The 12,811-nt window shown below is 39.2% G+C and overlaps 1 protein-coding gene across 1 annotated transcript in view; it reads right to left on the bottom strand.

The window, feature by feature from the left end:
- The window catches only part of LOC132824211 (protein inscuteable homolog), a 287,434-nt gene that overhangs the window by 232,041 nt on the left and 42,582 nt on the right, over positions 1–12,811 (bottom strand). The window lies entirely within an intron of this gene.

The raw sequence follows: 12,811 nt of genomic DNA, 5'->3' as shown, positions 1-12,811 counted from the left end.
TGAAACACTGGCTCCTTTGTCACTTAATCTCTACTGCCTCCCATCCCAGCACAGACCGCCCTGTTATTCTTTCCCTACTTGCTCCCTTTTCATTCCCTCTGTACCCACTCAAAACCCATTGTGTCTCTAACTTTGTCCATTAGTGATAGAGGGATCAGTTACTTGAATAATTGAATCTACTTTTCTCTCCAGGGGAATCATTTAACCTGCTAACCATTTCCAACCTTTTCTGATTTTATTCTAACTATATTTGTCAATCCAAACTGTTTGCTTTGGTTTATAACAGTTCACAGCTTGGACTTTATTCTACATGGAGCACTGCATTAACCTGGCAGTTATGAATAGGGGAAGAACAAGAAATGGATTTTATCCAAGTTGTCTATCTTAAATCATGTTCATTCCTTGGTTATTACACAGAATCATGAATGAAATCCACTGATGTGCTTACAACGTTAACCTCTGCACTTGCTATTTATTAACCATCATTTTTATTCATCAAGTAACTCATAGGAACAGACTACATTGCAAGGCTTGATATCTTCATAAAACAAAAGATGGTTTTGAAATCATAAGCTCAAAGAGCAAGTGAGTTATGTCACTCCTATTCATTGAATACCATTTGCTTGTGTATAGGTTTAAAATGTAATAACTGATTTCTGGAGAGCAGTATCCTCTGTGGACAGCTCAAGTTGCACTGATTGGCAAGTATATAACCAGCATGGAGTCCTATTACATCGTGACCAGCATTGGATACTGGGGTGCCAATTGCTTTTACCATCAGATCTCGGTTGAAACAATACAAATTCACTGATAAGCAACCATCTTGCATGATTTTCTCTTCTTCCCTCAAGAGTTGACAGCAATTTTGTGCCAGCTGATCAACGCAATTTTTAATGTCCCAATTGTGGAGCAACATATAATGGAGCCTACAAGAGCAGAAAGGTGGCATGCAGGGTGACGTAATTAAGCATGATGCAAAATTCAAATTTCACGATAGCGGATTGACATGCAGAGGTAATATCGGCAGAATATTTGCAGCCTAGCAGCGTTACATGAGCCTGTGGCAATTTCATCCCTGCTGTGGTTTCTGGTTGAAACAGCACTGGCAGTTGAAGAGGTTTGAGCATTCTCAATGTATTAGCTCTTGTAATATATAACATGAAAACTGGGCCTTTGTTGAAACAGATGTCTTGAAGATTAATACCAACACTAACTAGTTACACTGCAATAAGATCTTAAATTTACATATACTCTTGGTTCTGAGTCTTCTGAATAAACAGAATGAAAATACAGTAACTGCAAGCAGGCTATTACTATTACCACTGCTGCTGAAGGTTAACTGGATACCTTTGCACTGGAACCCTACGTGTCATAACATTATCTAACTGGCTTTAAGATACACTGTCTGGTTTAGGCTCTGTGCAAGAATATAACATACCCCACATTCCTCTAAAGAATGGGAAGCCTTTTCTGATAAAGATATGTAACAACACATATCCATTTATTATCTGTAAACAGTAAGATAACACTTTGCTGGATAACGAGACTTAAAGCTTTTTAACAGTTATCATGATGATGAGGTTGTGTAGCTTCCCTCTGAAGTATGCTCAGTTATCATGGACAGATATGGATCATTTATCGTGGATTTGTGGTTGTCAACTGATACTAACATAATTCTCTCAGCACCTCATTCACTATCCTTGTGAGCTATTGGTTATAAGCAGTTCAGCTATATCATCTAGCTCTTCGAAACACAGTTTTGCAGTTGTACCAGTTTAAGCTAATCTGAAATGGAAATGCTTCATTTATTTAAAGGGTTGATAATATGTTGGGCTATACCTTTCAGATGTAACACTGCATCATCTTTAAAGTTGCCAATAGAATCTAGCTTGTCTGGGTAAATGTTAAAAAAGTTTGTAGATGCACTCAATGTTGTGGTCTGGGATCTCTGGCATTGCAATTGATAGATTTGTCACCTCTTGGATTGTAATAATATGCCAATTAATGCATACTGACAGACCAATAATTGCTTGAACAGTGCCTTCAGCAATATGAAAGCTTGCAGATATCCACCCCAAGGAACTGTATTGACACTTAAGATGGATATAGGATGTCATACCATTTGTAAGAAGTTAGCTTATTATGTATGATCCACATTCCCCTTTGACAGTTTCCGAAGTTCATCTCAGATAAGATGTGTAGAATTGTTAAGAATATGAAGATGTGTAAATATTTGCACTTGCAGTGCTGACAAGTTTGACATGTGGAGCAGGCTGTCCATTTCTTTTGGGGTGGAGATAAAGACATCAACTTTTCTGAAGGTCCTCATGAAGTGTCTCCAATCAATCATGTCAGATCTGGCTAAGGTCTGGCTGTATTGTTGCAGGTGCTTGTCAGATTTCATTGATATGAGAAAGTGAGGACTGCAGATGCTGGAGATCAGAGTCGAAGAGTGAATACTTTGAAATATTTTTGAACATTTTAGTCCAATGTCTTCTTGTAAAACTAAGCTCACAAATCTTATGTAAAGGCAAAATACCCTGGATGTTGGGAAATTGCAACAAACAGATAATGCTGGAAAAATGTAATTGGTCTGGCAGCATCTATAGAGGGAGAAATGTTTAGAGAGTTAATGATTTGAGTCCGCTTTGACTAATCTTCAGAAGTCAAAGTTGCATCTTCTCCTTCTGTGACATATTCACGATTCTGTCATTGAGCGAGCTGGGCAGCTTCAGAATGCCAGTGCTCATCCAGGAGATTTTAAAAATGGTGCAAGGGATGCCAGTGTTTCTACAGCTACCCCAAGTGGTAGGTTGTTGTGGGAATGTGCATGGTAATCCAAGTGAGAGAGCCATAAAGGTGTGGTAGGAAGACAATAGAAAATAGGAGCACTATTGTCCGCCCCTCAGGTCTGCTACAACATTCATTACGATCAGTAATGAAGGTAATCCAGTTCAGTATCCTGTTCCCTCTTTCTCTCCATAATCTTGAAATTAATTAAATAATCAATGTCATTAATGAATCATGTTTGCTCAGATGCAGCAGTCAAACCCATTGGGCCTCAAAGTGAAAATCCATTCAAATAAATCTTAACAGAATTCAGATTTAGCCAATAAAACAGAATCAGCTCTATTTTCATTTGCATGCATCCTGCTGGCACTTAGTATTTTGATTATGATTGCATGAAAACAGCAAAAAAAAAGTGTAATTGATGCACAGTTCAAGTCAAGACATTAGGTGTAGCACAGCATTGACCAAATCAGTGTACGATTTTTTCAAATAAGAACATGAATTGGAAAGAACAAATTCTATTTATTGCATGGCATTTTGACCTATGGATATTGAAAAGCCCTCCAGAGCCAATTAAGTTCTTGAAATGTATTAATTTTTGCAAAGTAGGGAAAACGTAAATACTACAAGTGGAACAACTGATATGGTGGCAAGTCATCCAATAATAATAAATAAATTAGGGAAGACAAGGAAACTAAATTTTGCTTAATCAATTGTTTGAAAAGAATTGTGAGAAGACCCGAGCAAGTTTTCAGACCGCCTCTGACTTAAATCATAAAAGAACTCTTGTCAGCTATTAAAAGGGATAATCTCAAAGCTTCAATTTATTGATTCTCAGTTAGCAACAGCTTTATGTGACAACAAGCGTATTCATCTTCAATAAACAGTATTTGATTTACTCAGTATAAAATTCAAGCACTGTAATAAAAGAAACTTTTGTACAGCACTTTGAAAATTCTTCAAATGCTTTCAAGTACAATAAATTACTTTGAAGCAGTGTGACTGTTGTTATGTTACAAGGTTGCCACTCACTGATACAGATAAAATGACTACATGATAAATAATTAAATGAACAATGCAGTGATTGTAGTGAGGTCAGCCTGGTGGACTTCATAGAATATCAGTCCCTTCATTGGGACTGTTAATCTGGTCCAATCAGGGAGTCCTGGCAGACAGATAAAAACAGGAGTGTTGAGTCTGTGGACCACGTGTATATTGGGTGTGGGCGTTTGCACTCCCTATTTGATTTTCTTAAAAACCTCCTCCTCTGCTTTTGGTTGCACATCAGTCCCACGCTCCTGATCTTCAGGCACCCGGTCCAGAGGAGGGCAGGTCTGAAGACCTCCTCGTGGGTCTGCTCCTGGGCCTGGCCAAACTGGCCATAAACAGGTCCAGGCAGCGGGCCATGGAGGGGGTCGTTAGGGCCGACTGCCTGCCCCTCTTCTGCGGTCACGTTAGAGCCCACGGTGTCCACCAACACCCTGGAGTTGTTCAGGGAGAGGTGGGTGCCACAGGGAGTGGAGTGCATTATTTCCCCCTCCAATTCTATTTTGATTTAATCCCTGCCCTCCCCTTCACTGTTTGATCACACAGCATTGCCCTTTGATGTGAAGGGCACTGCTTGACACTGACCACTTGGATGTTTCCTTTCTTCCTGGTGGTGGAAATTTGAATAAAGATTCATGCACCTTGTGTCTTTCACTGTGTGTCTCACACGTGTACACACACAACATGGGTGTTGGGGAAAAAGAATAAGCACTACCGCAGTTAGGCGGTAGTGTGGGGGAAAAGATGAGAAAAAAACAGAAAAAAAGAAAAAAATTGGAGGGTCAGACATCCTGTTCACTCTGAGAACTGGCTCTGAGGGAGCTGGATTAATGCCAAGCACTCTTCATGTGTAACTAAAGGGTGATTTGGTGACGGGATACTGGTCTCTGTGGAGTTATTTCAAATCATCAGTTGAAGAGAAAATTCTGGTAAACAGGAATTTCTTCCTCTTCATATGGTGCAAAGGTGCATCCATTTCAACCAAAGTCTCATCCAAATGATGGCATTTTAAGAATGGATCACAGTAATTACCATATTTTACACATAAGGACCAACCTAGGTAAATCCTCATTTTGGACATGAACTCTCAACTTTCCAATCTATGACAGTACTACTAATTTGTAGGTTCAAACATGGTTATACAATTAACCGCCTGGATCTTTACCTTGACCATTAAACCTTGCAGAGCAATACAACTTGTATTCCCTACAAATGTATGTTCCTGGCACTAAAGCCTGAGTGTTATTTATTTCAATGGTCTCCAAGGCCTGTCATAGTCAATTACAGCTCCTTTCACAGAGTTTCCCTGGAAAAGTCAATGAGCCAAGTTTAAATAAAGTGTCCTGTACCTCAAAATCAAGTCACCTCTAAGTTGCTTGTATAAATTGACAAAATAAGTTCATATTTTAATGTTAAAAATTTACAAAGAACAGTTACTTCATTAGTTCTGCAGTACTTCTAGAAGTTCTAAAGGTCATAAATAGCATTGTACAAACACAAGTGTGTCAGTTCCTTTACAATCACATTTCTATTACTCTAAGCACAATCAAACATTAAGAACAATGTCAATACTTTTACTCCTGAGAAAGGAAGGGCAAATATACTTTGCCCAAGGTGGGGCAAGTGTTTAAGTGGGAATAGAATCCTCTAGCATGGAGTCAGATGGGAACATGGTCACAGGCTGCCAAGTGCTAAGATAGGTTGTCAAAAAGGCTTGACTTGGTCCTCTGGACTTTGCTTCAGTGTTTCCATAAAATTTAAGCTCTTTAGCCCATACTTCCTGACATCCAATCAGCTCAAATCAATTTCCCATGCCATCTCCATGCCCTCATACCAACTCATTCCACATCCTCACCCCGACTATTTATAGCCCCTGTGCTAAATTAATGCCAACTCCTGTTCCCACCCACCTTAATATCCATTATAGCCCCTTGTCAACTTCACAACCTTGACAACCAATGCCCCCAGTCACAATCCTATAGCCAGAATCATGTTTCAAAAACATGATTGAGTTTTTTGAAGAAGTAACAAAGGATTGATGAGGGCAGAGCAGTGGATGATATCATTATGGACTTCAAGAAGGTGTTCATCAAGGTTCCACATGGTAGACTGGTGAGCAAAATTAGATCACATGGAATACAGGGAGAACTAGTCATTTGGATATAGAACTGGCACGAAGGTCGAAGACAGAGGGTGGTGGTGGAGGGTTGTTTTTCAGACTGGAGACCTGTGATCAGCGGTGTACCACAAGGATCGGTGCCTGGTCCACTATTTTTCATCATTTATATAAATGATTTGGATGTGAACATGGGAGGTATGGTTAACAAGTTTGCAGATGACACCAAAATTGGAGGTGCAGTGGACTGCAAAGAAGATTACCTCAGAATACAATGGGATCTGGACCAGATGGACCAATGAGCTGAGGAATGGCAAATGGATTGTAATTTAGATAAATGTGAGGTGCTGCACTTTGGAAAGACAAATCAAGGCAGGACTTGTATACTTTCTGGTAAGGTCCTGGGGAGTCATAGAGTCATAGGGATGTATAGCATGGAAACAGACCCTTCGGTCCAACCCATCCATGCCGACCAATATAGTCCCATCTGTCAGCAACTGGCCCATACCCCTCCAAACCCTTCCTATTCATATACCCATCCAAATGCCTCTGATGCTCCAGGGAAAGTAGCCCCAGCCTGTTAAGCCTCTCCTCCAACCCTGGCAATATCCTTGTAAATCTTTTCTGAACCCTTTCAAGTTTCACAACATTTTTCCGATACGAAGGAGACCAGAATTGCATGCAATATTCCAACAGTGACCTAACCAATGTCCTGTACAGCCACAACATGACCCCCCAACTCCTGTACTCAATATTCTGACCAATAAAGGAAAGCATACCAAATGCCTTCTTTACGATTCTATCTACCTGCAACTCCACTTTCAAGGAGCTATGAACCTGCACTACAAGGTTTCTTTGTTCAGCAACACTCCCTAGGCCCTTACCATTAAGTGTATGAGTCCTGCTAAGATTTGCTTTCCCAAAATGCAGTACCTCACATTTATCTGAATTAAACTCCATCTGCCATTTCTCAGCCCATTGGCCCATCTGGTCCAGATCCTGTTGTAATCTGAGGTAACCCTCTTCATTGTCCACTACACCTCCAATTTTGGTGTCATCTGCAAACTTACTAACTGTACCTCTTATGCTCGCATCCAAATCATTTATGTAAATGGCAATAAGTAGAGGGCCATGCACCACTCCTTGTCGCACTCCATTGGTGACAGGCCTCCAGTCTGAAAAACAACCCTCCACCACCACCCTCTGTCTTCTACCTTTGAGCCAGCTCTGAATCAAAATGGCTAATACTCCCTGTATTCCATGAGATCTAACCTTGCTAATCAGTCTCCCAAGGGGAACCTTGTCGAATGCCTTACTGAAGTCCATATAAATCACATCTACTGCTCTGTCCTCATCAATCTTCTTTATTACTTCTTCAAAAAACTCAATCAGGTTTGTGAGACATGATTTCCCAAGCACAAAGCCATGTTGACTATCCCGAATTAGTCCTTGCCTTTCTAAATACATGTAAATCCTGTCCCTCAGGATTCCTTCCAACAACTTGCCCACCACCAATGTCAGGCTTACCGGTCTATAGTTCCCTAGCTTGTCTTTACTGCACTTCTTAAACAGTGGCACCACGTATGCCCACCTCCAGTCTACCAGCACCTCACCTGTGACTATCGATGATACAAATATCTCAGCAAGAGACCCAGCAATCACTTCTCTAGCCTTCCACAGAGTTCTCGGGTACACCTTACAGATTAGATTAGACTTACAGTGTGGAAACAGGCCCTTCGGCCCAACAAGTCCACACCGACCCGCCGAAGCGAAACCCACCCATACCCCTACATTTACCCCTTACCTAACACTCCGGGCAATTTAGCATGGCCAATTCACCTGACCCGCACATCTTTGGACTGTGGGAGGAAACCGGAGCACCCGGAGGAAACCCACGCAGACACGGGGAGAATGTGCAAACTCCACACAGTCAGTCCCCTGAGTCGGGAATTGAACCCGGGTCTCTGGCACTGTGAGGCAGCAGTGCTAACCACTGTGCCACCGTGCCGCCCTGATCAGGTCCTGGGGATTTATCCACCTTTAACCATTTCAAGATATCCAGCACTTCCTCCTCTGTAATCTAGACATTTTGCAAGATGTCACCATTTATTTCCCTAAAGTCTATTTCTTCCTTGTTACTAACAAAGAGACCTTGGAGTGCAGGTTCATAGTTAGTTCCTTGAACATGAACTGGCACGTAGATAAGATACTGAAGAAGGCATTTGGTATGCTTTCCTTTATTGGTGAGAGCATTGAGTATAGGAGCTGGGAGGTCATGTTGCAGTTGTACAAAACATTGATTAGGCCATTTTTGAAATATTGTGTGCAATTCTGGTCTCCCCTCTATTGGAAGCATGTTGAGAAACTTGAAACGGTTCAGAAAAGATGTACAAGGATGTTGCCAGGATTGGGGGGTTTGAACTATAGAGAGATGCTCAATGGGCTTGGGCTATTTTCCCTGGAGGCTGAGGGGTGTGGTGACTTTATAGAGGTTTATAAAATCATGAGGTGCATGGATAGGATAAATAGACAAAGTATTTTCCTTGGGTTTGGGGAGTCCAGATCTAACGGGTATAGTTATAGGATGAGAGGGGAAAGATATAAAAGGACATATGGCAACTTTTTCACGCAGAGGGTGGTACATGTATGGAATGAGCATTTCTCAAGAGTCATGTTAAGATGATTTTTTTTTAAAAACCTGGTTATCTATATAACTTTTATTAAAAGTAAAAAGAGACTCATTCATGAAATACTATTTCAAAAATCCCAAGTATACAAAACAGATTTGTACTTATAAGCCCACATCAAAAACAGCTATTGCTTTAATAGCTTCTTCACATTGTCAATTACACAGAGTTTGGGACCCCCTAATGGGATACTTATAGGATGTGGAAACCAACCAACATTGCTTTTTAAGTCTTGTATTGGTTTGATATTGCTGGCAAAGCTGGCTTTTGTTGCTCATTCCTAATTGCCCTTGAATTCTCCAGTCAAAAAAATGTGGTGCTGGAAAAACACAGCATGCCAGGCAGCCACTGAGGAGCAGGGGAATCGATGTTTCGGGCATAAGCCCTTCATCAGGAATGAATTGATGAAGGGCTTATGCACAAAGTGTTGATTCTTCTGCTCCTCAGATGCTGCCTGACGTGTTGTGCTTTTCCAGCATTACACTTTTCGATTCTGATCTCCAGCATCTGCATTCCTCACTTTCACCTTGAATTCTCTCAGCCAATTCAAAGGCAGTTAAAGGTCAACCACAGTCTGTGCATCTGAGGTTACATGCCATCCAAACTGGTTAAGGATGGTAGATTTTATTTCTGAAAGGTATTAGTGAAACAAATGTTTTTAATGACAAACAACGTGGTCACAAATAGACTCACCATTTTAATTCCAGGTGATTTGAATTCAAATTCACTGTCTGCCATAGAAGGATTTGAACCCATGTTTCTAACACATTAGCTGGGAACTCTGATATATCAATCCAGTGGCATTAAGAATAAATCACTTCCTCCCCTAATTACGACATAATATTGGTTAAAGTAATCTCATCAGACATTTATTATAACAGTTAGACCAGAGTTTCTTTTACCTTTCATTGATATAGGCAGCCTTTTTTTTAAAATCAATATTTAAAAAGGCCGGTTTTTAGTACCATCACAACTTGATTTTTTAAATTAATGACAGAGACAGGCTGTTTTATTTTTCAAAACACTGGAAATTTACATAATTTTAAACAACTTGACTGTTCTACAGATTTTACCAACACTTTGCAAGTATATACACTACCCTAAATATTTATAACTTCAACACTATAGATTCATGTTCTTCCTATAGTACAAGCATATCCATTTAAGCTTAGCATTGTGTTAGATCTCTGCACTAACACCAAGAACAGTTGGAATCCCAGAATAAATTCTCCAACACCATATATATGGTTCAATGATTTATATATTTACCTAACAGTAGGACTCTCAATTTCTATGATTGGTAGATCATTCACCTAAAGCCCTACACTAACTTCAATGATACATGGATTTATGAAACTGATCAAAGACTGATCTATTTTATAGGCCGTTACCCCATTAAATTTTAAGTAGTTACCCTTAGGAATGCTCAACAGCAGATATGAACATTTGTATCAGCAGATATGAACATATGTATCATGCATTCAAAACTCCTGTGGTATAAATGAATCAAAAAGTACCCAATGGTTTATTTCCATAATTTCCACAGCATTTCAATGTGTCTGCACACATATAGGTGGCCATACTACAATTGCCCGTAAGGGCATTTGGCATTACCATGAAGGCACTGTCAATAAGTTTTATCCTAAATTGTCTCTATCCAGTTTAAAGGCAAATAAGAACTGAATTATGACATGGTGAGCTGAATCCTGGTTGGGGATCTGTAGGGCCAGATGCAAAAGAAGAATTTTCAGGAGCACCAATAACCATTCATCATGTCAATACTTTAATGAGGAAAGGTGAAAAAAAAAATGAAAAGTTGACCAAATTGAGCATCTGAAAGAGAACAATGTAGTTGATGACTAGAACAAATCATTGTTCTATGATTCATGTGGTCTATTCATTAGTTGGACAAATATTTTGGGATAGTATAGTTGTGGGAGAATTATGTTGCCATAGCCCCAGATTCTACTTCCTCTTGAAAAAGATAGAACAAACTTCAATTTAGATAGTTCCTCTCATGACCTCAGATCATTGCAGAGCACTTTATAACCAGTAGGATCATTTTTAAAATATTGTGACTATTATAAAGTGGAAAACATTGTAGACAATTCACACACAAGAGTCTCAAAAACAGCAACATGGTAATAACCAGATGATTTGCTTTAATTATGTCAATTGAGGGATACTTATTGTCTCAAACATTGGGAAGAGCTCCATACTCCTCTTTGCATTGTATTTCAGGATCTTTTAAATCCACCTGATATGAAAACTGGGGCCTTGATTTATTGTTTCATTGGAAACACACAACTATTGTCTGTTTTATGTATTAAATCTATTCCAGTATATTAACAACATCCACTTGGCTTTTTGGAATAAAAGAAATGAGTTGCGTTTTAAGATTCTTCAATTGAAGTCGTTTCAATTGAATTGGCTTCAGTAATGACAAAAACATTATAGCAAATGAATCAGAGACAAGCTCAGACAGAATTGTTGACTAACAGTGGCAGTTCTATCTTTACAAAGCCTTAGATATCCAGTCAGAAGAAAGGTAATTGTCTCCTCTGTTAAGAAACGTTGACTAATTTTTATGAGATTTGAAGAAAGGCAATTGTGAAGTGCCAGCAGAGTCTACATACTTTAAATGACTGCCATTGCCTCACGGCTTACACCATCGAGTAATTACTTTACCCACACTGAATAATGCTGAAGTTCAGGTATTTTCATGATAAATAATGTGTAATACAAGCCTTCCTAGAGAACCAATCACCATAATGTCCACTAATAAAAGACTTGAAGAAAACTTTGTACATTATTTTCTGTTCATGCAAATAAGATTTCCATATTTGTAATGTAGAATAATTTTCCAAATAGATATTAAATAGGAATTGACTTTGTGTGGTAAGTGCATAAAGCAACAAAGTATAACACCTCAACAATATTCTTCATCTCAAGATATCTAATTTTGAAGGACAATTACAATAATTAAAGATACATTTTTTTTAAAAAAGCTGTAAGCACTACAGGGCAGGATTCATAATTGGTGAAATTGTTGGTGGTTATAGAGACACATTACAGATGGTTAATCATGGAATTGTTGTAGTTTGCATTTCCTGTTTCTTTGATTGCTCACTCCTTATTGGCTATACTGTTGATGCACCTCCTTGGCCATCAGATTCTGGACTAATACATGAATCTAATCCTCTGCTCAGCTGCAAGGATTCTACCCATTGTACGATTAAAACCTCCTTCTACATCCTGATCCCCATCTGTAAGTGAAGTGGCAGAGATATTCCCTAACGCCAACAGATCAGCTTATATTCTAGACATCACTTCAAACCTTTCTTATTAACATCTTAAACAGAATGTGTACAAGACAGAATAAATTTGCTCTTAAGAAAGAGAAAAGGCCTACTTTACATAAGGTGATTCTACAATAGAGTAATGCTTTGGTTTAATTGTTAGAATGGTTAACAAATATGGAACAAAGTCTTCAAAACAACCTCTTTCCATTGATTCAGTTGAAACTATTAGTAAATAAATTAGACGAGATTTGTTTAAGTGCAAAAAATTATTTTCATAGCAATACAGAAGCTACAAGTGGAGACTTCCACATTAACTTTCTATATCTTCAGTGATGTTGCCCAGTCTAGTTCATGCATTTATGAACAATATCACATCATAATTAGAGGATTCGGATATTGTAGGATCACTATGTCAGAGTCTCTGGGAGATGAGAAGCTGTGGTCAATGGCTGGTGTGAGGATCCCCTATTGATACCTCACCAGCAGATAAGAGGGTGGCACGTGTATGAACTTTATAGAAGAGTTGGAAATGCTATCAAGCACCTGACAAATGTGTGAACACATTGTTGACTGGCTGAGACCACAGTGGTCTTTTTAACTACCTGGAAAATGAAAACCAAAGGAGGATTGGTGAATGGGCATGAAAAGGCGATTTGAAGTAAGCTGGCCACCTGTAACCAGTAGGGCTCCCCAGGGATCAGTGTTGGGACTGCAATTGTTACAATATGCATTCATGACTTGGAGGAAGAAAGTAAATGTACTGTAGGGAAATTTGCAGACAACATAAAAATTGGTGGAAGGGCAAGATGTGAGAGGAGAACAAAGAATTTATAGAGAGGTTAAGCAAGTGGGTTAAAAGTTGAAAAATG

Source organism: Hemiscyllium ocellatum, chromosome 18 (assembly GCF_020745735.1).
Source record: "Hemiscyllium ocellatum isolate sHemOce1 chromosome 18, sHemOce1.pat.X.cur, whole genome shotgun sequence".
Lineage (NCBI taxonomy): Eukaryota > Metazoa > Chordata > Chondrichthyes > Orectolobiformes > Hemiscylliidae > Hemiscyllium > Hemiscyllium ocellatum.
The sequence above is the reverse complement of the archived record's forward strand: the minus strand, read 5'-3'. Positions and strand labels throughout refer to the sequence as shown.